Source organism: Schistocerca americana, chromosome 2 (genome assembly GCF_021461395.2).
Source record: "Schistocerca americana isolate TAMUIC-IGC-003095 chromosome 2, iqSchAmer2.1, whole genome shotgun sequence".
Classification (NCBI taxonomy): domain Eukaryota; kingdom Metazoa; phylum Arthropoda; class Insecta; order Orthoptera; family Acrididae; genus Schistocerca; species Schistocerca americana.
The window spans coordinates 387,009,271-387,030,288 of NC_060120.1; the positions used below are offsets into that span (position 1 = coordinate 387,009,271).

At 53.3% G+C, this 21,018-nt stretch overlaps 6 non-coding genes and 1 pseudogene across 6 annotated transcripts; all 7 read left to right on the forward strand.

Moving 5' to 3' along the window:
* Nucleotides 1-1,248: 1,248 nt before the first annotated feature.
* Nucleotides 1,249-1,412, forward strand: LOC124596685. The gene has a single exon (XR_006978346.1). It is a non-coding gene; the product is annotated as a U1 spliceosomal RNA (small nuclear RNA).
* A 2,151-nt stretch (nucleotides 1,413-3,563) lies between these two features.
* Nucleotides 3,564-3,727, forward strand: LOC124596686. The gene has a single exon (XR_006978347.1). It is a non-coding gene; the product is annotated as a U1 spliceosomal RNA (small nuclear RNA).
* A 2,151-nt stretch (nucleotides 3,728-5,878) lies between these two features.
* Nucleotides 5,879-6,042, forward strand: LOC124596687. The gene has a single exon (XR_006978348.1). It is a non-coding gene; the product is annotated as a U1 spliceosomal RNA (small nuclear RNA).
* Nucleotides 6,043-8,193: 2,151 nt separating this feature from the next.
* LOC124596688 lies at nucleotides 8,194-8,357 on the forward strand. The gene has a single exon (XR_006978349.1). It is a non-coding gene; the product is annotated as a U1 spliceosomal RNA (small nuclear RNA).
* Nucleotides 8,358-16,000: 7,643 nt separating this feature from the next.
* Nucleotides 16,001-16,164, forward strand: LOC124596689. The gene has a single exon (XR_006978350.1). It is a non-coding gene; the product is annotated as a U1 spliceosomal RNA (small nuclear RNA).
* Nucleotides 16,165-18,315: 2,151 nt separating this feature from the next.
* LOC124596691 lies at nucleotides 18,316-18,479 on the forward strand. Its single transcript, XR_006978351.1, has one exon. It is a non-coding gene; the product is annotated as a U1 spliceosomal RNA (small nuclear RNA).
* Nucleotides 18,480-20,651: 2,172 nt separating this feature from the next.
* Nucleotides 20,652-20,796, forward strand: LOC124596697 (annotated as a pseudogene).
* The last annotated feature ends 222 nt before the right edge of the window (nucleotides 20,797-21,018 follow it).

Here is a 21,018-nt window from a genome sequence, read left to right on the forward strand (position 1 = left end):
ATTCAGCCGTCCCCCACCCCCTGTACAAAACTGTCTGTCGTATGGGCGCCCTTGGAGTGAGAACAGATAGGTTTCGAATGGAATGGAAATAACATAAAACTCTTCTTTTCTCTCTCTCTCTCTCTCTCTCTCTGTAACAAGTGTAATTAAAAACACAATTTCTCCCTACTCACTGACAAAATATCCGAACAGTGCCTTCTGTAACACACACAGTTCTACGTTGACAGACGCGTAATAGCGGCAGTTTCAATAAATTACTAATTGCAGAAACGGGTAGCCCTCAGTGAATTCGTTGTTGCATCACTACATTCACAGAAAAGAGACTTCCTTGTTTCCCATCGCTTTGTTACACACCTGACGTGTTGTGTTTACAAACAAAAAGCAATTTAGTTTTATCTTTACCTAATCCACGTCTAAGCAAAGATTGCTACAAGGTATCAGTCGTTTACCAAATACCGCACAATTAATCTGCATCTTCGAAATCAACCCGACACAGCTGAAATGTTGTCATGAATGAAACTTTATTTTTCTCTCTTATGCGCGAAGAAAATATGTCCATATTCCGAATGAAAATTTGCACAAATATTCGATCGAGCTTTCCACGTCCTACTCGGAAGGAGAAGCAAAAAGAAGTGTTACCTTTCAAGTGTCTTCTGTTGCTCGGCGTCGAATGTCGAACGTGCTGGCTGATGTTCGTTCTTGGAGTTCACTGACGTCCTGTTTGTTCGTCGCGCACAACACTCACGAGCTGTGGTCCTTCAGTTGCTCGGCGACAGTCGACCGCGCGTGACAATGCTGCCGTATTTGCTAGCACTAAGGGCTCTCCTGGAAGGAGCGAAAGTATAAAGTGTGGCTTGCATTGTGGCTGCAAAAAGCACTCATTCCGCAGATCGCATTCGCGGTTTCAACAGCCGAGGAAGAGGGCTCGTTGGAGACGGAGAGGAGGGCCCGGAGGCGGCAACCCGGACTTGGCCCGCCATCTTCCGGACGGAACGGTAAATTAACCCCAGCAGCGGCCGGCGCCGCGAGCCGTATGGTGCTGCTCGCACAAAATGCATCGTTTTTCTCGGCAGAGGAGCGTTGTTGCGACTGTCTGCCATCTAACTCGACAGCCAATAGCTCTCTTGTAAGGAGACAGGTACATGGACGGCCACCATTCTGTTCGCCGATTGCGGAAACGTCAGGAGCTCTCGTTACATCTCGATAGCGCGAGGCACTACAAATTCTCGCCTGTGGCGCGACGAAATCATACTTACCTGGCGTAGGGGATACCGTGATCATGAAGGCGGTTCCTCCGGGGTGAGGCTCTTCCATTGCACTTCGGTCGAGCTGACCCCCGCGATTACTCCAAATGTGAGTAACTCGGGCGCATAATTTTTGGTAGTCGGGACTTGCGTTCGCGCTGTCCCGGTGTCTATTTCAATTGCAAACACAGTATTCTGTGGTAGCAGTCGGTAACTAGTGCGTCTGAGCATTCGGCCAGCAACGTGTTCCGCAAGGGACTGCCAAACGCAGCAGCACGCGCGTACCACACGTCTGCGTCGACCTGGCGTCAAACCCAGAGCCAGAGCACACTGTCTGTTCGATAAGCGCGGGGGACGCGCACCAGTAGTAGTAGCGGCAGCCGCGAGATGGCACAAGCGGTCTAACTCTGGTACGACATCCACATTAATGGCCGAACGGCGACTTTTGGCTTTCTCTGTCCATCAGGGGAATGCGCGCCAAACGCAATTGGACGGCGCGACATTCCCTGCACGCACGGCGACCGCGGTGGCGCGAGCCGGCGTACACCGAGGCGTCGCCCAGCCGAACGCTTTGTCGTCTGTGGCCAGGTACATGAGGGGGCCGGAAGCAAGCGTCTAGCGTAGCGTCCCAAGACTTGCAGACTTGCGGCACTTGAGGAGCTTGCGGGGATGTGAAATGACGTGGCCAACTGTACCGAAAACGGGGAAGAGAAATTCTAGGCAACAGCCACTTGTGCTCCCAGGCGGCCACACTGACAACGAGGGCCAGCGTTGCTTAAATTCGGTGATGGGACGAGAACCGCTGTAGGCTGTTTATTAGGCCACGACAGTGAGCGTTTACTTACTGTAAGGAATGTCTTGTCGTCGCAGGTGTTGTGTTTCGCCTGTACTCGGGGCTCTCAGGGAAAGTAGAAAACGCAATGTTATCAGGTGTTTTTCTTGCAAGAAATCGAGTCAAAAGGTCTGTATTACACACGTCTTTAACAGGTTCGGAACTTCAAATCTGTTTATGGCCACTTTACAAGCTCGCTATTCGTCTTCCAAAATATTAAAAGTACACCATACCTCCAGATTCAGCCGTCCCCCACCCCCTGTACAAAACTGTCTGTCGTATGGGCGCCCTTGGAGTGAGAACAGATAGGTTTCGAATGGAATGGAAATAACATAAAACTCTTCTTTTCTCTCTCTCTCTCTCTCTCTCTCTGTAACAAGTGTAATTAAAAACACAATTTCTCCCTACTCACTGACAAAATATCCGAACAGTGCCTTCTGTAACACACACAGTTCTACGTTGACAGACGCGTAATAGCGGCAGTTTCAATAAATTACTAATTGCAGAAACGGGTAGCCCTCAGTGAATTCGTTGTTGCATCACTACATTCACAGAAAAGAGACTTCCTTGTTTCCCATCGCTTTGTTACACACCTGACGTGTTGTGTTTACAAACAAAAAGCAATTTAGTTTTATCTTTACCTAATCCACGTCTAAGCAAAGATTGCTACAAGGTATCAGTCGTTTACCAAATACCGCACAATTAATCTGCATCTTCGAAATCAACCCGACACAGCTGAAATGTTGTCATGAATGAAACTTTATTTTTCTCTCTTATGCGCGAAGAAAATATGTCCATATTCCGAATGAAAATTTGCACAAATATTCGATCGAGCTTTCCACGTCCTACTCGGAAGGAGAAGCAAAAAGAAGTGTTACCTTTCAAGTGTCTTCTGTTGCTCGGCGTCGAATGTCGAACGTGCTGGCTGATGTTCGTTCTTGGAGTTCACTGACGTCCTGTTTGTTCGTCGCGCACAACACTCACGAGCTGTGGTCCTTCAGTTGCTCGGCGACAGTCGACCGCGCGTGACAATGCTGCCGTATTTGCTAGCACTAAGGGCTCTCCTGGAAGGAGCGAAAGTATAAAGTGTGGCTTGCATTGTGGCTGCAAAAAGCACTCATTCCGCAGATCGCATTCGCGGTTTCAACAGCCGAGGAAGAGGGCTCGTTGGAGACGGAGAGGAGGGCCCGGAGGCGGCAACCCGGACTTGGCCCGCCATCTTCCGGACGGAACGGTAAATTAACCCCAGCAGCGGCCGGCGCCGCGAGCCGTATGGTGCTGCTCGCACAAAATGCATCGTTTTTCTCGGCAGAGGAGCGTTGTTGCGACTGTCTGCCATCTAACTCGACAGCCAATAGCTCTCTTGTAAGGAGACAGGTACATGGACGGCCACCATTCTGTTCGCCGATTGCGGAAACGTCAGGAGCTCTCGTTACATCTCGATAGCGCGAGGCACTACAAATTCTCGCCTGTGGCGCGACGAAATCATACTTACCTGGCGTAGGGGATACCGTGATCATGAAGGCGGTTCCTCCGGGGTGAGGCTCTTCCATTGCACTTCGGTCGAGCTGACCCCCGCGATTACTCCAAATGTGAGTAACTCGGGCGCATAATTTTTGGTAGTCGGGACTTGCGTTCGCGCTGTCCCGGTGTCTATTTCAATTGCAAACACAGTATTCTGTGGTAGCAGTCGGTAACTAGTGCGTCTGAGCATTCGGCCAGCAACGTGTTCCGCAAGGGACTGCCAAACGCAGCAGCACGCGCGTACCACACGTCTGCGTCGACCTGGCGTCAAACCCAGAGCCAGAGCACACTGTCTGTTCGATAAGCGCGGGGGACGCGCACCAGTAGTAGTAGCGGCAGCCGCGAGATGGCACAAGCGGTCTAACTCTGGTACGACATCCACATTAATGGCCGAACGGCGACTTTTGGCTTTCTCTGTCCATCAGGGGAATGCGCGCCAAACGCAATTGGACGGCGCGACATTCCCTGCACGCACGGCGACCGCGGTGGCGCGAGCCGGCGTACACCGAGGCGTCGCCCAGCCGAACGCTTTGTCGTCTGTGGCCAGGTACATGAGGGGGCCGGAAGCAAGCGTCTAGCGTAGCGTCCCAAGACTTGCAGACTTGCGGCACTTGAGGAGCTTGCGGGGATGTGAAATGACGTGGCCAACTGTACCGAAAACGGGGAAGAGAAATTCTAGGCAACAGCCACTTGTGCTCCCAGGCGGCCACACTGACAACGAGGGCCAGCGTTGCTTAAATTCGGTGATGGGACGAGAACCGCTGTAGGCTGTTTATTAGGCCACGACAGTGAGCGTTTACTTACTGTAAGGAATGTCTTGTCGTCGCAGGTGTTGTGTTTCGCCTGTACTCGGGGCTCTCAGGGAAAGTAGAAAACGCAATGTTATCAGGTGTTTTTCTTGCAAGAAATCGAGTCAAAAGGTCTGTATTACACACGTCTTTAACAGGTTCGGAACTTCAAATCTGTTTATGGCCACTTTACAAGCTCGCTATTCGTCTTCCAAAATATTAAAAGTACACCATACCTCCAGATTCAGCCGTCCCCCACCCCCTGTACAAAACTGTCTGTCGTATGGGCGCCCTTGGAGTGAGAACAGATAGGTTTCGAATGGAATGGAAATAACATAAAACTCTTCTTTTCTCTCTCTCTCTCTCTCTCTCTCTGTAACAAGTGTAATTAAAAACACAATTTCTCCCTACTCACTGACAAAATATCCGAACAGTGCCTTCTGTAACACACACAGTTCTACGTTGACAGACGCGTAATAGCGGCAGTTTCAATAAATTACTAATTGCAGAAACGGGTAGCCCTCAGTGAATTCGTTGTTGCATCACTACATTCACAGAAAAGAGACTTCCTTGTTTCCCATCGCTTTGTTACACACCTGACGTGTTGTGTTTACAAACAAAAAGCAATTTAGTTTTATCTTTACCTAATCCACGTCTAAGCAAAGATTGCTACAAGGTATCAGTCGTTTACCAAATACCGCACAATTAATCTGCATCTTCGAAATCAACCCGACACAGCTGAAATGTTGTCATGAATGAAACTTTATTTTTCTCTCTTATGCGCGAAGAAAATATGTCCATATTCCGAATGAAAATTTGCACAAATATTCGATCGAGCTTTCCACGTCCTACTCGGAAGGAGAAGCAAAAAGAAGTGTTACCTTTCAAGTGTCTTCTGTTGCTCGGCGTCGAATGTCGAACGTGCTGGCTGATGTTCGTTCTTGGAGTTCACTGACGTCCTGTTTGTTCGTCGCGCACAACACTCACGAGCTGTGGTCCTTCAGTTGCTCGGCGACAGTCGACCGCGCGTGACAATGCTGCCGTATTTGCTAGCACTAAGGGCTCTCCTGGAAGGAGCGAAAGTATAAAGTGTGGCTTGCATTGTGGCTGCAAAAAGCACTCATTCCGCAGATCGCATTCGCGGTTTCAACAGCCGAGGAAGAGGGCTCGTTGGAGACGGAGAGGAGGGCCCGGAGGCGGCAACCCGGACTTGGCCCGCCATCTTCCGGACGGAACGGTAAATTAACCCCAGCAGCGGCCGGCGCCGCGAGCCGTATGGTGCTGCTCGCACAAAATGCATCGTTTTTCTCGGCAGAGGAGCGTTGTTGCGACTGTCTGCCATCTAACTCGACAGCCAATAGCTCTCTTGTAAGGAGACAGGTACATGGACGGCCACCATTCTGTTCGCCGATTGCGGAAACGTCAGGAGCTCTCGTTACATCTCGATAGCGCGAGGCACTACAAATTCTCGCCTGTGGCGCGACGAAATCATACTTACCTGGCGTAGGGGATACCGTGATCATGAAGGCGGTTCCTCCGGGGTGAGGCTCTTCCATTGCACTTCGGTCGAGCTGACCCCCGCGATTACTCCAAATGTGAGTAACTCGGGCGCATAATTTTTGGTAGTCGGGACTTGCGTTCGCGCTGTCCCGGTGTCTATTTCAATTGCAAACACAGTATTCTGTGGTAGCAGTCGGTAACTAGTGCGTCTGAGCATTCGGCCAGCAACGTGTTCCGCAAGGGACTGCCAAACGCAGCAGCACGCGCGTACCACACGTCTGCGTCGACCTGGCGTCAAACCCAGAGCCAGAGCACACTGTCTGTTCGATAAGCGCGGGGGACGCGCACCAGTAGTAGTAGCGGCAGCCGCGAGATGGCACAAGCGGTCTAACTCTGGTACGACATCCACATTAATGGCCGAACGGCGACTTTTGGCTTTCTCTGTCCATCAGGGGAATGCGCGCCAAACGCAATTGGACGGCGCGACATTCCCTGCACGCACGGCGACCGCGGTGGCGCGAGCCGGCGTACACCGAGGCGTCGCCCAGCCGAACGCTTTGTCGTCTGTGGCCAGGTACATGAGGGGGCCGGAAGCAAGCGTCTAGCGTAGCGTCCCAAGACTTGCAGACTTGCGGCACTTGAGGAGCTTGCGGGGATGTGAAATGACGTGGCCAACTGTACCGAAAACGGGGAAGAGAAATTCTAGGCAACAGCCACTTGTGCTCCCAGGCGGCCACACTGACAACGAGGGCCAGCGTTGCTTAAATTCGGTGATGGGACGAGAACCGCTGTAGGCTGTTTATTAGGCCACGACAGTGAGCGTTTACTTACTGTAAGGAATGTCTTGTCGTCGCAGGTGTTGTGTTTCGCCTGTACTCGGGGCTCTCAGGGAAAGTAGAAAACGCAATGTTATCAGGTGTTTTTCTTGCAAGAAATCGAGTCAAAAGGTCTGTATTACACACGTCTTTAACAGGTTCGGAACTTCAAATCTGTTTATGGCCACTTTACAAGCTCGCTATTCGTCTTCCAAAATATTAAAAGTACACCATACCTCCAGATTCAGCCGTCCCCCACCCCCTGTACAAAACTGTCTGTCGTATGGGCGCCCTTGGAGTGAGAACAGATAGGTTTCGAATGGAATGGAAATAACATAAAACTCTTCTTTTCTCTCTCTCTCTCTCTCTCTCTCTGTAACAAGTGTAATTAAAAACACAATTTCTCCCTACTCACTGACAAAATATCCGAACAGTGCCTTCTGTAACACACACAGTTCTACGTTGACAGACGCGTAATAGCGGCAGTTTCAATAAATTACTAATTGCAGAAACGGGTAGCCCTCAGTGAATTCGTTGTTGCATCACTACATTCACAGAAAAGAGACTTCCTTGTTTCCCATCGCTTTGTTACACACCTGACGTGTTGTGTTTACAAACAAAAAGCAATTTAGTTTTATCTTTACCTAATCCACGTCTAAGCAAAGATTGCTACAAGGTATCAGTCGTTTACCAAATACCGCACAATTAATCTGCATCTTCGAAATCAACCCGACACAGCTGAAATGTTGTCATGAATGAAACTTTATTTTTCTCTCTTATGCGCGAAGAAAATATGTCCATATTCCGAATGAAAATTTGCACAAATATTCGATCGAGCTTTCCACGTCCTACTCGGAAGGAGAAGCAAAAAGAAGTGTTACCTTTCAAGTGTCTTCTGTTGCTCGGCGTCGAATGTCGAACGTGCTGGCTGATGTTCGTTCTTGGAGTTCACTGACGTCCTGTTTGTTCGTCGCGCACAACACTCACGAGCTGTGGTCCTTCAGTTGCTCGGCGACAGTCGACCGCGCGTGACAATGCTGCCGTATTTGCTAGCACTAAGGGCTCTCCTGGAAGGAGCGAAAGTATAAAGTGTGGCTTGCATTGTGGCTGCAAAAAGCACTCATTCCGCAGATCGCATTCGCGGTTTCAACAGCCGAGGAAGAGGGCTCGTTGGAGACGGAGAGGAGGGCCCGGAGGCGGCAACCCGGACTTGGCCCGCCATCTTCCGGACGGAACGGTAAATTAACCCCAGCAGCGGCCGGCGCCGCGAGCCGTATGGTGCTGCTCGCACAAAATGCATCGTTTTTCTCGGCAGAGGAGCGTTGTTGCGACTGTCTGCCATCTAACTCGACAGCCAATAGCTCTCTTGTAAGGAGACAGGTACATGGACGGCCACCATTCTGTTCGCCGATTGCGGAAACGTCAGGAGCTCTCGTTACATCTCGATAGCGCGAGGCACTACAAATTCTCGCCTGTGGCGCGACGAAATCATACTTACCTGGCGTAGGGGATACCGTGATCATGAAGGCGGTTCCTCCGGGGTGAGGCTCTTCCATTGCACTTCGGTCGAGCTGACCCCCGCGATTACTCCAAATGTGAGTAACTCGGGCGCATAATTTTTGGTAGTCGGGACTTGCGTTCGCGCTGTCCCGGTGTCTATTTCAATTGCAAACACAGTATTCTGTGGTAGCAGTCGGTAACTAGTGCGTCTGAGCATTCGGCCAGCAACGTGTTCCGCAAGGGACTGCCAAACGCAGCAGCACGCGCGTACCACACGTCTGCGTCGACCTGGCGTCAAACCCAGAGCCAGAGCACACTGTCTGTTCGATAAGCGCGGGGGACGCGCACCAGTAGTAGTAGCGGCAGCCGCGAGATGGCACAAGCGGTCTAACTCTGGTACGACATCCACATTAATGGCCGAACGGCGACTTTTGGCTTTCTCTGTCCATCAGGGGAATGCGCGCCAAACGCAATTGGACGGCGCGACATTCCCTGCACGCACGGCGACCGCGGTGGCGCGAGCCGGCGTACACCGAGGCGTCGCCCAGCCGAACGCTTTGTCGTCTGTGGCCAGGTACATGAGGGGGCCGGAAGCAAGCGTCTAGCGTAGCGTCCCAAGACTTGCAGACTTGCGGCACTTGAGGAGCTTGCGGGGATGTGAAATGACGTGGCCAACTGTACCGAAAACGGGGAAGAGAAATTCTAGGCAACAGCCACTTGTGCTCCCAGGCGGCCACACTGACAACGAGGGCCAGCGTTGCTTAAATTCGGTGATGGGACGAGAACCGCTGTAGGCTGTTTATTAGGCCACGACAGTGAGCGTTTACTTACTGTAAGGAATGTCTTGTCGTCGCAGGTGTTGTGTTTCGCCTGTACTCGGGGCTCTCAGGGAAAGTAGAAAACGCAATGTTATCAGGTGTTTTTCTTGCAAGAAATCGAGTCAAAAGGTCTGTATTACACACGTCTTTAACAGGTTCGGAACTTCAAATCTGTTTATGGCCACTTTACAAGCTCGCTATTCGTCTTCCAAAATATTAAAAGTACACCATACCTCCAGATTCAGCCGTCCCCCACCCCCTGTACAAAACTGTCTGTCGTATGGGCGCCCTTGGAGTGAGAACAGATAGGTTTCGAATGGAATGGAAATAACATAAAACTCTTCTTTTCTCTCTCTCTCTCTCTCTCTCTCTGTAACAAGTGTAATTAAAAACACAATTTCTCCCTACTCACTGACAAAATATCCGAACAGTGCCTTCTGTAACACACACAGTTCTACGTTGACAGACGCGTAATAGCGGCAGTTTCAATAAATTACTAATTGCAGAAACGGGTAGCCCTCAGTGAATTCGTTGTTGCATCACTACATTCACAGAAAAGAGACTTCCTTGTTTCCCATCGCTTTGTTACACACCTGACGTGTTGTGTTTACAAACAAAAAGCAATTTAGTTTTATCTTTACCTAATCCACGTCTAAGCAAAGATTGCTACAAGGTATCAGTCGTTTACCAAATACCGCACAATTAATCTGCATCTTCGAAATCAACCCGACACAGCTGAAATGTTGTCATGAATGAAACTTTATTTTTCTCTCTTATGCGCGAAGAAAATATGTCCATATTCCGAATGAAAATTTGCACAAATATTCGATCGAGCTTTCCACGTCCTACTCGGAAGGAGAAGCAAAAAGAAGTGTTACCTTTCAAGTGTCTTCTGTTGCTCGGCGTCGAATGTCGAACGTGCTGGCTGATGTTCGTTCTTGGAGTTCACTGACGTCCTGTTTGTTCGTCGCGCACAACACTCACGAGCTGTGGTCCTTCAGTTGCTCGGCGACAGTCGACCGCGCGTGACAATGCTGCCGTATTTGCTAGCACTAAGGGCTCTCCTGGAAGGAGCGAAAGTATAAAGTGTGGCTTGCATTGTGGCTGCAAAAAGCACTCATTCCGCAGATCGCATTCGCGGTTTCAACAGCCGAGGAAGAGGGCTCGTTGGAGACGGAGAGGAGGGCCCGGAGGCGGCAACCCGGACTTGGCCCGCCATCTTCCGGACGGAACGGTAAATTAACCCCAGCAGCGGCCGGCGCCGCGAGCCGTATGGTGCTGCTCGCACAAAATGCATCGTTTTTCTCGGCAGAGGAGCGTTGTTGCGACTGTCTGCCATCTAACTCGACAGCCAATAGCTCTCTTGTAAGGAGACAGGTACATGGACGGCCACCATTCTGTTCGCCGATTGCGGAAACGTCAGGAGCTCTCGTTACATCTCGATAGCGCGAGGCACTACAAATTCTCGCCTGTGGCGCGACGAAATCCATCTCCGGCGGTACACCGCAAGGTTACCGCCCTTCGATGGTGCAATCTTTCGCGCTAATCGAAGTGTTAGGGTTTACAGGTGCCAGCCAGCCAGCCAGCCAGCCAGCCAGCCCAGCCCAGCCCAGCCCAGCCCAGCAGCAGCAGCAGCAGCAGCAGTTCCCGGTCCCGGCCTGCAGCAGTGGTCCCGCCGCCTGCCAGCCAGCCAGCCAGCCAGCCAGCCAGCCAGCCAGCAGCCCTCCGGTGCCAGCAGCAGTCCAGGCAGCAGCGGCAGCAGCAGCAGCAGCAGCAGCAGCAGCCGCAGCCGCCCCGGCCCCGTCCGCGGCAGCAGCGTTCCTGCCTCTCGCCGTCGCCGTCGCCGTCGCCGTTCGCCGTTCGCCGTTCGCCGTTCGCCGTTCGCCGTCGCCGTTCGCCGTCGCCGTCGCCGTCCGTCGTCCCCCAGTGTGTGTCCTGTCCTTTTAGTGCTGTGTTTTTTCTTTCTTCTCCTTGTCGTCATGTCTGCCCCCACCACCACCGTCACAACCACCACCACCGCCATCGTGTATACGTCCCCTTCCGCCGCCTCCACCACTATCACTTGGTGTGCCCAGTCCCACCCCCCTCCTTCCATCCCTCCCCTCCTCTCTATCCCTTCGCCCTCGCTTTTTGTCGCCCCCTCTCCCGCCTCTTCCTCTCGTTCTGATCCCTTCCCCCCCCTCCCCCAGCCTGTCACTGCCGCTCCGGCTCGGGTGGTGGCCCGTCGGGCCACTGCCCACGCCCAGCTCTCCCCGTCGCCATCGCCGTCACCGCCGCCACCACCACCACCGCCATCTTCATCGCCTTCACCGTCGCCGTCACTGCCACCTTCGCCTGCACCATCACAGTCATTATCTCCGGCGCCGCTTGCTGCATCCGTGCCGGGACCTGCCCCTTCCCACCACCTCCCCATTGTTCCCGTCCCTCTTGTCACCACCCGCCCATCTGCCGCTGTCAAACGCCCTAGTGCCGCCCCCACTCCCTCTGCTCATAAAAAGGCTCCACCCCGCCCCCCATCCCCACCCCAAAATGCCATGGACGTCTCCCCACCAGGCCCCGCTCCCTCCTCCTCCTCCTCCTCCTCCTCCTCCCCACCCGGTCTCTACAAATATCTCCTGTCCCGTCCCGATCCTTCATTCCTCGAGGCCCGGAATCTCTCCCTCCTCCTCCGCCAACATTTCCCTGGCGCCCCCATCTCTCTCCTTACTCCCAGACGGGATTCCGTTCTCATCTCCTCCCCCAGCCCAACCCTCCATACTGACATCCTCTCCCGCCTCCCCATCACCCGTTTTGGCCCTAACGCCTCCCTCACCCCTGCTCCCTCCCCATCTCCTACCCGCCAACCCCAACCCCCGCGTCGCCCGCCGACCCTCACCGCCGTGATCACTCGGCTTAGTCCGTCGATCACGGAGGAGGAGGTGTTGGCGGAGCTGAAGGCCCATCCCACCCTGGAGGTGCGGGCAGTCCGCCGCATTTTTAACGCGACCGGCCCCACCCGCCTTATGCGGGTGTTCTCTGAGGACGCCCCCTCCATTGACCGTCTCCTGAAGGAGGGTGCCCTCCTCTTCAATCAACGGTACAAAGTCGACCCCTCCCGTTCCCCCCCTCAATCCCTGCGCTGCCAGAGATGTCTGCGCTATAATGCACACACAACAGCCGAGTGCCGCGAGGCCCCCACATGCCCGCATTGTCGCCAAGCGCACTTCCTCCGGCAGTGCCCCAACCTCCAATCCCCTCCCTCCTGTAATACCTGCAGCCTCCCCCACCCTACCTACTCCCAAAAGTGTAAAGCCCGGCCCCCTCCCACCACCCCTGAACTCACCGTCCCTGTCCGTCCCCTGGACGCCCCCACCCCTCCTGGCAATTCCCTTCGTCCCCCTCCCACTGCTGAGGACATCATCAGGTTCCTCACCATTGTCCTCCAAAACGTCCATCCCTTTCAGCGCCCCCACACCCTCCAACAGATCTCCCTCGCCGCCCGTTCCATATTCCACCTTAAAATGTACGCCACCTATTCCAATAACCAGGCCCATTTCACCTTCTCCCGCCTTGACACCCTCGTCTAAATCCTTATCATGGCACGACAGCATCGTATCCTTTTCAACAATATCCGCTCCCTTCCCGCCAACAAGAACCTTTTCCTGCACACCCTTGCTACCCACCGTGTGGATGCCTTCCTCCTCAATGAAACCTTCCTCCAACCCCACCACTCCGTCCACACCTCCCCCTATCTCCTCCACCGCTCCGATAATCCCCTCCCAGTTGCGCGTGGCGGAGTTGCCATTGGCCACCACCGCCAGCTCCCCGTTCGGCTCCAACCTCTCCTTCCCGACCCCACCGAACACCTGATCCTTAGTCTCTTCTTCCCTGGCCTTACCATTACCTGCGCCACCATCTATGTCCGCCCTAACGCCCCTCTTCCCTTCGACTTCCTCTCCCACATTGACCGTACCTTCTCCTCCTACGTGATCGCCGCCGACCTCAACATCCATAGTCGTTCCGCCGCCCAGTTACGGCGGTGGCATCGGTTCCTCTCCTCCCTTCAAGGCGACCTCATTCCCATCCCCCAGCACACCCGTCCCGAATCCAACTCCACTCCTGATGTTATCCTCTCCTCCCCCAATCTCCTTGGCCGCATAACGGTGGATGTCCTGGAACCTATTGGTAGCGACCATCTCCCTGTCCTCCTCACCGTATCGGACGGTCGTCGCCCTCGCCCCGACCCTCGTACTGATCCTCCCCCTAAGTATGTCCACGATTATTCCCGAGCCGACTGGAATGCCTACCGGGATACCCTCTCCACCCAGGTCGATAGCCACCCTCTCACCTACCACCACCCTGACGATGTCACCCATGCCGCCTCCTTTCTCCAGCAGACCTTGTCTGAGGCCGTGGAGGCCCACGTTCCTACTGTCGCCATCCACCCCCACCGTCCTACCTTACCCCCGCAGGCCGTTCTCCTCCTCCGTGAATCCCGTCGTCTCTACCGTGCCTTCCTCCGCACGCGTGACCCGGACACACTACGACGCCACCGGCAACTCCAGCGACACGTTCGTAATTTGCTCGCGGCTAAGAAACGCCGGGACTGGCGACAGACATGCACCCGTTTGAATGAAACCCTACCAATCAACTCGTCCAAGTTCTGGTCGGCCTTCCGTCGCCTTACCGGAACTAAATTCTCCCCCTACTATCCTCTTCTCCACGATGACCACCCCTTCCCTGACGCCCTTAGTAAGGCCAATCACTTTGCCTCCTACCTCTCCGATGTTTTCTCCATCCCCGATGATCCTCAGTTCGATTACTCCCTCTTCCCGGATATCCGCGATCGAACTGACACCTCTGTCCCTCCCCTCGCTCCTGGTTTCCAGTACTTGGACAACATTACACACACGGAACTCAATACCCCTATCACTACACAGGATCTCATTGATACACTCCGCACAAAACGCAACACCGCTCCTGGTCACGATCGTGCCACCTACCGTCACCTTCGTGAAGCTCCTGTCTCTTTCCTCTCCACCCTGGCCAGGCTCTACAATGTAGTCCTGTCCACCGGTTACTACCCCGACCTGTGGAAAACCTCCCGCATCCTCATGTTCCTTAAACCTAGCAAACCGCCGTCCGCCGTCTCCTCTTACCGTCCTATCAGCCTTACCTCGGTCTTCAGCAAGGTCCTGGAATCTATCCTCACCCGCCGCATCCATCAGCATCTCCGCCAACACCGCCTCCTTCCCGTCACCCAGTGTGGCTTTCGGCCATCCTTCTCTTCCGACGATCTTCTCCTTCACCTCACTCATCTCCTCTCCGAACAGCTTAATTCCCGTCGCTCCGCCATCTTCCTCTCCCTTGACCTCGAACGCGCTTATGACCGTGTCTGGCATTCCGGTCTCCTCTTCAAGCTCCAAACCTTTGCCCTTCCCATTAACTACGTCCGTCTGATCGGTTCCTTTCTCTCCCGCCGTCCTTCCTATGTCACCATCCATAACACAGATTCCTACACTTTTTTTCCCTCCGCCGGTGTGCCCCAAGGCTCCGTCCTCTCCCCCCTTCTGTACCTTTTGTACACGGCGGACATGCCGCCGCCGTCACCCCCCGTCCACCTTCTCCAGTTTGCCGATGACACTGCCTTCCTTGCTCTTGCCCCCACCCTACAACGCTCCCAACGCCTTCTCCAATCCCATCTTGACCGCTTCACTGCTTGGTGCAACCAGTGGTTGCTTAAGGTCAATCCCTCCAAAACCCAGGCGATCATTGTAGGCAAAACCACCCCTTCCTTCCGCCTCCTTGATTTCTATCTCACCGTTTATGGCCGTCCTATCGCTCTCACCCCCACCCTTAAGTACCTTGGCGTCACCCTCGACCGTCGCCTCTCCTGGACTCCCCATCTCCAGACAATCCAAGCCAAGGCACGTTCCCGACTCCGTCTCCTCAAGCTCCTTTCCGGCCGTACGTGGGGTCTGGACCCCTCCACCATCCTACACACCTATAAGTCCCTCATCCGCCCTATCCTCTGTTACGCCCATCCCGCCTGGATTTCCGCCCCCCCTTCCTTTTATAAATCCCTCCAAATCCTTGAACGCCATGCTCTCCGCCTTGCCTATCGCATCCGTCTCCCCTCCCCCACGCGGATCCTGTATGATCTTATCTCCTTCCCTCACCTCCTCCTCTTCCTCGAAAGGATACGAATCCTCTACACCTCCCGTAAACTCGATCCTCCCCACCCGCTCGTCTCCCCGATCCTCTCCCACCCCCGCCCGCTGCCGCGCCTGTACTCTCATGTCCCACCCGGTCTCCATCTCTCCACCCTCCTTACCCTCTCCCAAGGTGGCTTCCGCCAGCTCCCCCTACCTGATGATGCCCTCCTCCCCTCCATCTACCCCTCCTACCAACTTTGATCCTCCCGCCTTCCTCCCGTGCTTGCTCCTCCGGGCACCCTCCCTCCCTTCTCTCCCTTTTTCCCTCCCTCCTCCTTTTCTCTCCCCTTCTCCCCCGGGCCTCCCCTCCCCTGTCCCTCTCCCTCTTGCCCCCGTCTCCCCCGCCGTTGGCATCCTTTTCTCCCCTCTCCCCCCACCTCCCCCCTGTTCCACTCTTGGCAGGTCCCCGGACTCGCACACGCTACGTGGACTTTCGCGCGCCGGAGATCGCCGCCATCAGTGTCTTGTGTGTGCCGTCATGTTTCGTGTTCAGTGTTTCCCGTCATGCTCCGTTGTTCACCAGTGCCATCGTCTACTTCAGTATCTGTGCGTCGTCTCAACAGTTTGCAGTGTGGCTTATCGTCAAGTGTGAACGGCTCCGTGTTTGTCTCTCTGTGTCTCCTATTTTATCGCCCACCATTTTGTGACTTTTCTGTTTTTCTCCTGTTTTTTGTGCTTCTGTCTCATTTGGCTGAAGAGCAGCGTATTGTGCTGCTGCCAGCCTGCTTATTGTATAGGCATTAAAATGACAATAAAGTAAAAAAAAAAAAAAAAGCGACGAAATCATACTTACCTGGCGTAGGGGATACCGTGATCATGAAGGCGGTTCCTCCGGGGTGAGGCTCTTCCATTGCACTTCGGTCGAGCTGACCCCCGCGATTACTCCAAATGTGAGTAACTCGGGCGCATAATTTTTGGTAGTCGGGACTTGCGTTCGCGCTGTCCCGGTGTCTATTTCAATTGCAAACACAGTATTCTGTGGTAGCAGTCGGTAACTAGTGCGTCTGAGCATTCGGCCAGCAACGTGTTCCGCAAGGGACTGCCAAACGCAGCAGCACGCGCGTACCACACGTCTGCGTCGACCTGGCGTCAAACCCAGAGCCAGAGCACACTGTCTGTTCGATAAGCGCGGGGGACGCGCACCAGTAGTAGTAGCGGCAGCCGCGAGATGGCACAAGCGGTCTAACTCTGGTACGACATCCACATTAATGGCCGAACGGCGACTTTTGGCTTTCTCTGTCCATCAGGGGAATGCGCGCCAAACGCAATTGGACGGCGCGACATTCCCTGCACGCACGGCGACCGCGGTGGCGCGAGCCGGCGTACACCGAGGCGTCGCCCAGCCGAACGCTTTGTCGTCTGTGGCCAGGTACATGAGGGGGCCGGAAGCAAGCGTCTAGCGTAGCGTCCCAAGACTTGCAGACTTGCGGCACTTGAGGAGCTTGCGGGGATGTGAAATGACGTGGCCAACTGTACCGAAAACGGGGAAGAGAAATTCTAGGCAACAGCCACTTGTGCTCCCAGGCGGCCACACTGACAACGAGGGCCAGCGTTGCTTAAATTCGGTGATGGGACGAGAACCGCTGTAGGCTGTTTATTAGGCCACGACAGTGAGCGTTTACTTACTGTAAGGAATGTCTTGTCGTCGCAGGTGTTGTGTTTCGCCTGTACTCGGGGCTCTCAGGGAAAGTAGAAAACGCAATGTTATCAGGTGTTTTTCTTGCAAGAAATCGAGTCAAAAGGTCTGTATTACACACGTCTTTAACAGGTTCGGAACTTCAAATCTGTTTATGGCCACTTTACAAGCTCGCTATTCGTCTTCCAAAATATTAAAAGTACACCATACCTCCAGATTCAGCCGTCCCCCACCCCCTGTACAAAACTGTCTGTCGTATGGGCGCCCTTGGAGTGAGAACAGATAGGTTTCGAATGGAATGGAAATAACATAAAACTCTTCTTTTCTCTCTCTCTCTCTCTCTCTCTCTGTAACAAGTGTAATTAAAAACACAATTTCTCCCTACTCACTGACAAAATATCCGAACAGTGCCTTCTGTAACACACACAGTTCTACGTTGACAGACGCGTAATAGCGGCAGTTTCAATAAATTACTAATTGCAGAAACGGGTAGCCCTCAGTGAATTCGTTGTTGCATCACTACATTCACAGAAAAGAGACTTCCTTGTTTCCCATCGCTTTGTTACACACCTGACGTGTTGTGTTTACAAACAAAAAGCAATTTAGTTTTATCTTTACCTAATCCACGTCTAAGCAAAGATTGCTACAAGGTATCAGTCGTTTACCAAATACCGCACAATTAATCTGCATCTTCGAAATCAACCCGACACAGCTGAAATGTTGTCATGAATGAAACTTTATTTTTCTCTCTTATGCGCGAAGAAAATATGTCCATATTCCGAATGAAAATTTGCACAAATATTCGATCGAGCTTTCCACGTCCTACTCGGAAGGAGAAGCAAAAAGAAGTGTTACCTTTCAAGTGTCTTCTGTTGCTCGGCGTCGAATGTCGAACGTGCTGGCTGATGTTCGTTCTTGGAGTTCACTGACGTCCTGTTTGTTCGTCGCGCACAACACTCACGAGCTGTGGTCCTTCAGTTGCTCGGCGACAGTCGACCGCGCGTGACAATGCTGCCGTATTTGCTAGCACTAAGGGCTCTCCTGGAAGGAGCGAAAGTATAAAGTGTGGCTTGCATTGTGGCTGCAAAAAGCACTCATTCCGCAGATCGCATTCGCGGTTTCAACAGCCGAGGAAGAGGGCTCGTTGGAGACGGAGAGGAGGGCCCGGAGGCGGCAACCCGGACTTGGCCCGCCATCTTCCGGACGGAACGGTAAATTAACCCCAGCAGCGGCCGGCGCCGCGAGCCGTATGGTGCTGCTCGCACAAAATGCATCGTTTTTCTCGGCAGAGGAGCGTTGTTGCGACTGTCTGCCATCTAACTCGACAGCCAATAGCTCTCTTGTAAGGAGACAGGTACATGGACGGCCACCATTCTGTTCGCCGATTGCGGAAACGTCAGGAGCTCTCGTTACATCTCGATAGCGCGAGGCACTACAAATTCTCGCCTGTGGCGCGACGAAATCATACTTACCTGGCGTAGGGGATACCGTGATCATGAAGGCGGTTCCTCCGGGGTGAGGCTCTTCCATTGCACTTCGGTCGAGCTGACCCCCGCGATTACTCCAAATGTGAGTAACTCGGGCGCATAATTTTTGGTAGTCGGGACTTGCGTTCGCGCTGTCCCGGTGTCTATTTCAATTGCAAACACAGTATTCTGTGGTAGCAGTCGGTAACTAGTGCGTCTGAGCATTCGGCCAGCAACGTGTTCCGCAAGGGACTGCCAAACGCAGCAGCACGCGCGTACCACACGTCTGCGTCGACCTGGCGTCAAACCCAGAGCCAGAGCACACTGTCTGTTCGATAAGCGCGGGGGACGCGCACCAGTAGTAGTAGCGGCAGCCGCGAGATGGCACAAGCGGTCTAACTCTGGTACGACATCCACATTAATGGCCGAACGGCGACTTTTGGCTTTCTCTGTCCATCAGGGGAATGCGCGCCAAACGCAATTGGACGGCGCGACATTCCCTGCACGCACGGCGACCGCGGTGGCGCGAGCCGGCGTACACCGAGGCGTCGCCCAGCCGAACGCTTTGTCGTCTGTGGCCAGGTACATGAGGGGGCCGGAAGCAAGCGTCTAGCGTAGCGTCCCAAGACTTGCAGACTTGCGGCACTTGAGGAGCTTGCGGGGATGTGAAATGACGTGGCCAACTGTACCGAAAACGGGGAAGAGAAATTCTAGGCAACAGCCACTTGTGCTCCCAGGCGGCCACACTGACAACGAGGGCCAGCGTTGCTTAAATTCGGTGATGGGACGAGAACCGCTGTAGGCTGTTTATTAGGCCACGACAGTGAGCGTTTACTTACTGTAAGGAATGTCTTGTCGTCGCAGGTGTTGTGTTTCGCCTGTACTCGGGGCTCTCAGGGAAAGTAGAAAACGCAATGTTATCAGGTGTTTTTCTTGCAAGAAATCGAGTCAAAAGGTCTGTATTACACACGTCTTTAACAGGTTCGGAACTTCAAATCTGTTTATGGCCACTTTACAAGCTCGCTATTCGTCTTCCAAAATATTAAAAGTACACCATACCTCCAGATTCAGCCGTCCCCCACCCCCTGTACAAAACTGTCTGTCGTATGGGCGCCCTTGGAGTGAGAACAGATAGGTTTCGAATGGAATGGAAATAACATAAAACTCTTCTTTTTTTCTCTCTCTCTCTCTCTCTCTCTCTCTCTCTCTCTCTCTCTCTCTGTAACAAGTGTAATTAAAAACACAATTTCTCCCTACCCACTGACAAAATATCCGAACAGTGCCTTCTGTAACACACACAGTTCTACGTTGACAGACGCGTAATAGCGGCAGTTTCAATAAATTACTAATTGCAGAAACGGGTAGCCCTCAGTGAATTCGTTGTTGCATCACTACATTCACAGAAAAGAGACTTCCTTGTTTCCCATCGCTTTGTTACACACCTGACGTGTTGTGTTTACAAACAAAAAGCAATTTAGTTTTATCTTTACCTAATCCACGTCTAAGCAAAGATTGCTACAAGGTATCAGTCGTTTACCAAATACCGCACAATTAATCTGCATCTTCGAAATCAACCCGACACAGCTGAAATGTTGTCATGAATGAAACTTTATTTTTCTCTCTTATGCGCGAAGAAAATATGTCCATATTCCGAATGAAAATTTGCACAAATATTCGATCGAGCTTTCCACGTCCTACTCGGAAGGAGAAGCAAAAAGAAGTGTTACCTTTCAAGTGTCTTCTGTTGCTCGGCGTCGAATGTCGAACGTGCTGGCTGATGTTCGTTCTTGGAGTTCACTGACGTCCTGTTTGTTCGTCGCGCACAACACTCACGAGCTGTGGTCCTTCAGTTGCTCGGCGACAGTCGACCGCGCGTGACAATGCTGCCGTATTTGCTAGCACTAAGGGCTCTCCTGGAAGGAGCGAAAGTAAAGTGTGGCTTGCATTGTGGCTGCAAAAAGCACTCATTCCGCAGATCGCATTCGCGGTTTCAACAGCCGAGGAAGAGGGCTCGTTGGAGACGGAGAGGAGGGCCCGGAGGCGGCAACCCGGACTTGGCCCGCCATCTTCCGGACGGAACGGTAAATTAACCCCAGCAGCGGCCGGCGCCGCGAGCCGTATGGTGCTGCTCGCACAAAATGCATCGTTTTTCTCGGCAGAGGAGCGTTGTTGCGACTGTCTGCCATCTAACTCGACAGCCAATAGCTCTCTTGTAAGGAGACAGGTACATGGACGGCCACCATTCTGTTCGCCGATTGCGGAAACGTCAGGAGCTCTCGTTACATCTCGATAGCGCGAGGCACTACAAATTCTCGCCTGTGGCGCGACGAGAGCATACTTACCTGGCGTAGGGGATACCGTGATCATGAAGGCGGTTCCATTGCACTTCGGTCGAGCTGACCCCCGCGATTACTCCAAATGTGAGTAACTCGGGCGCATAATATTTGGTAGTCGGGACTTGCGTTCGCGCTGTCCCGGTGTCTATTTCAATTGCAAACACAGCATTCTGTGGTAGCAGTCGGTAACTAGTGCGTCTGAGCATTCGGCCAGCAACGTGTTCCGCAAGGGACTGCCAAACGCAGCAGCACGCGCGTACCACACGTCTGCGTCGACCTGGCGTCAAACCCAGAGCCAGAGCACACTGTCTGTTCGATAAGCGCGGGGGACGCGCACCAGTAGTAGTAGCGGCAGCCGCGAGATG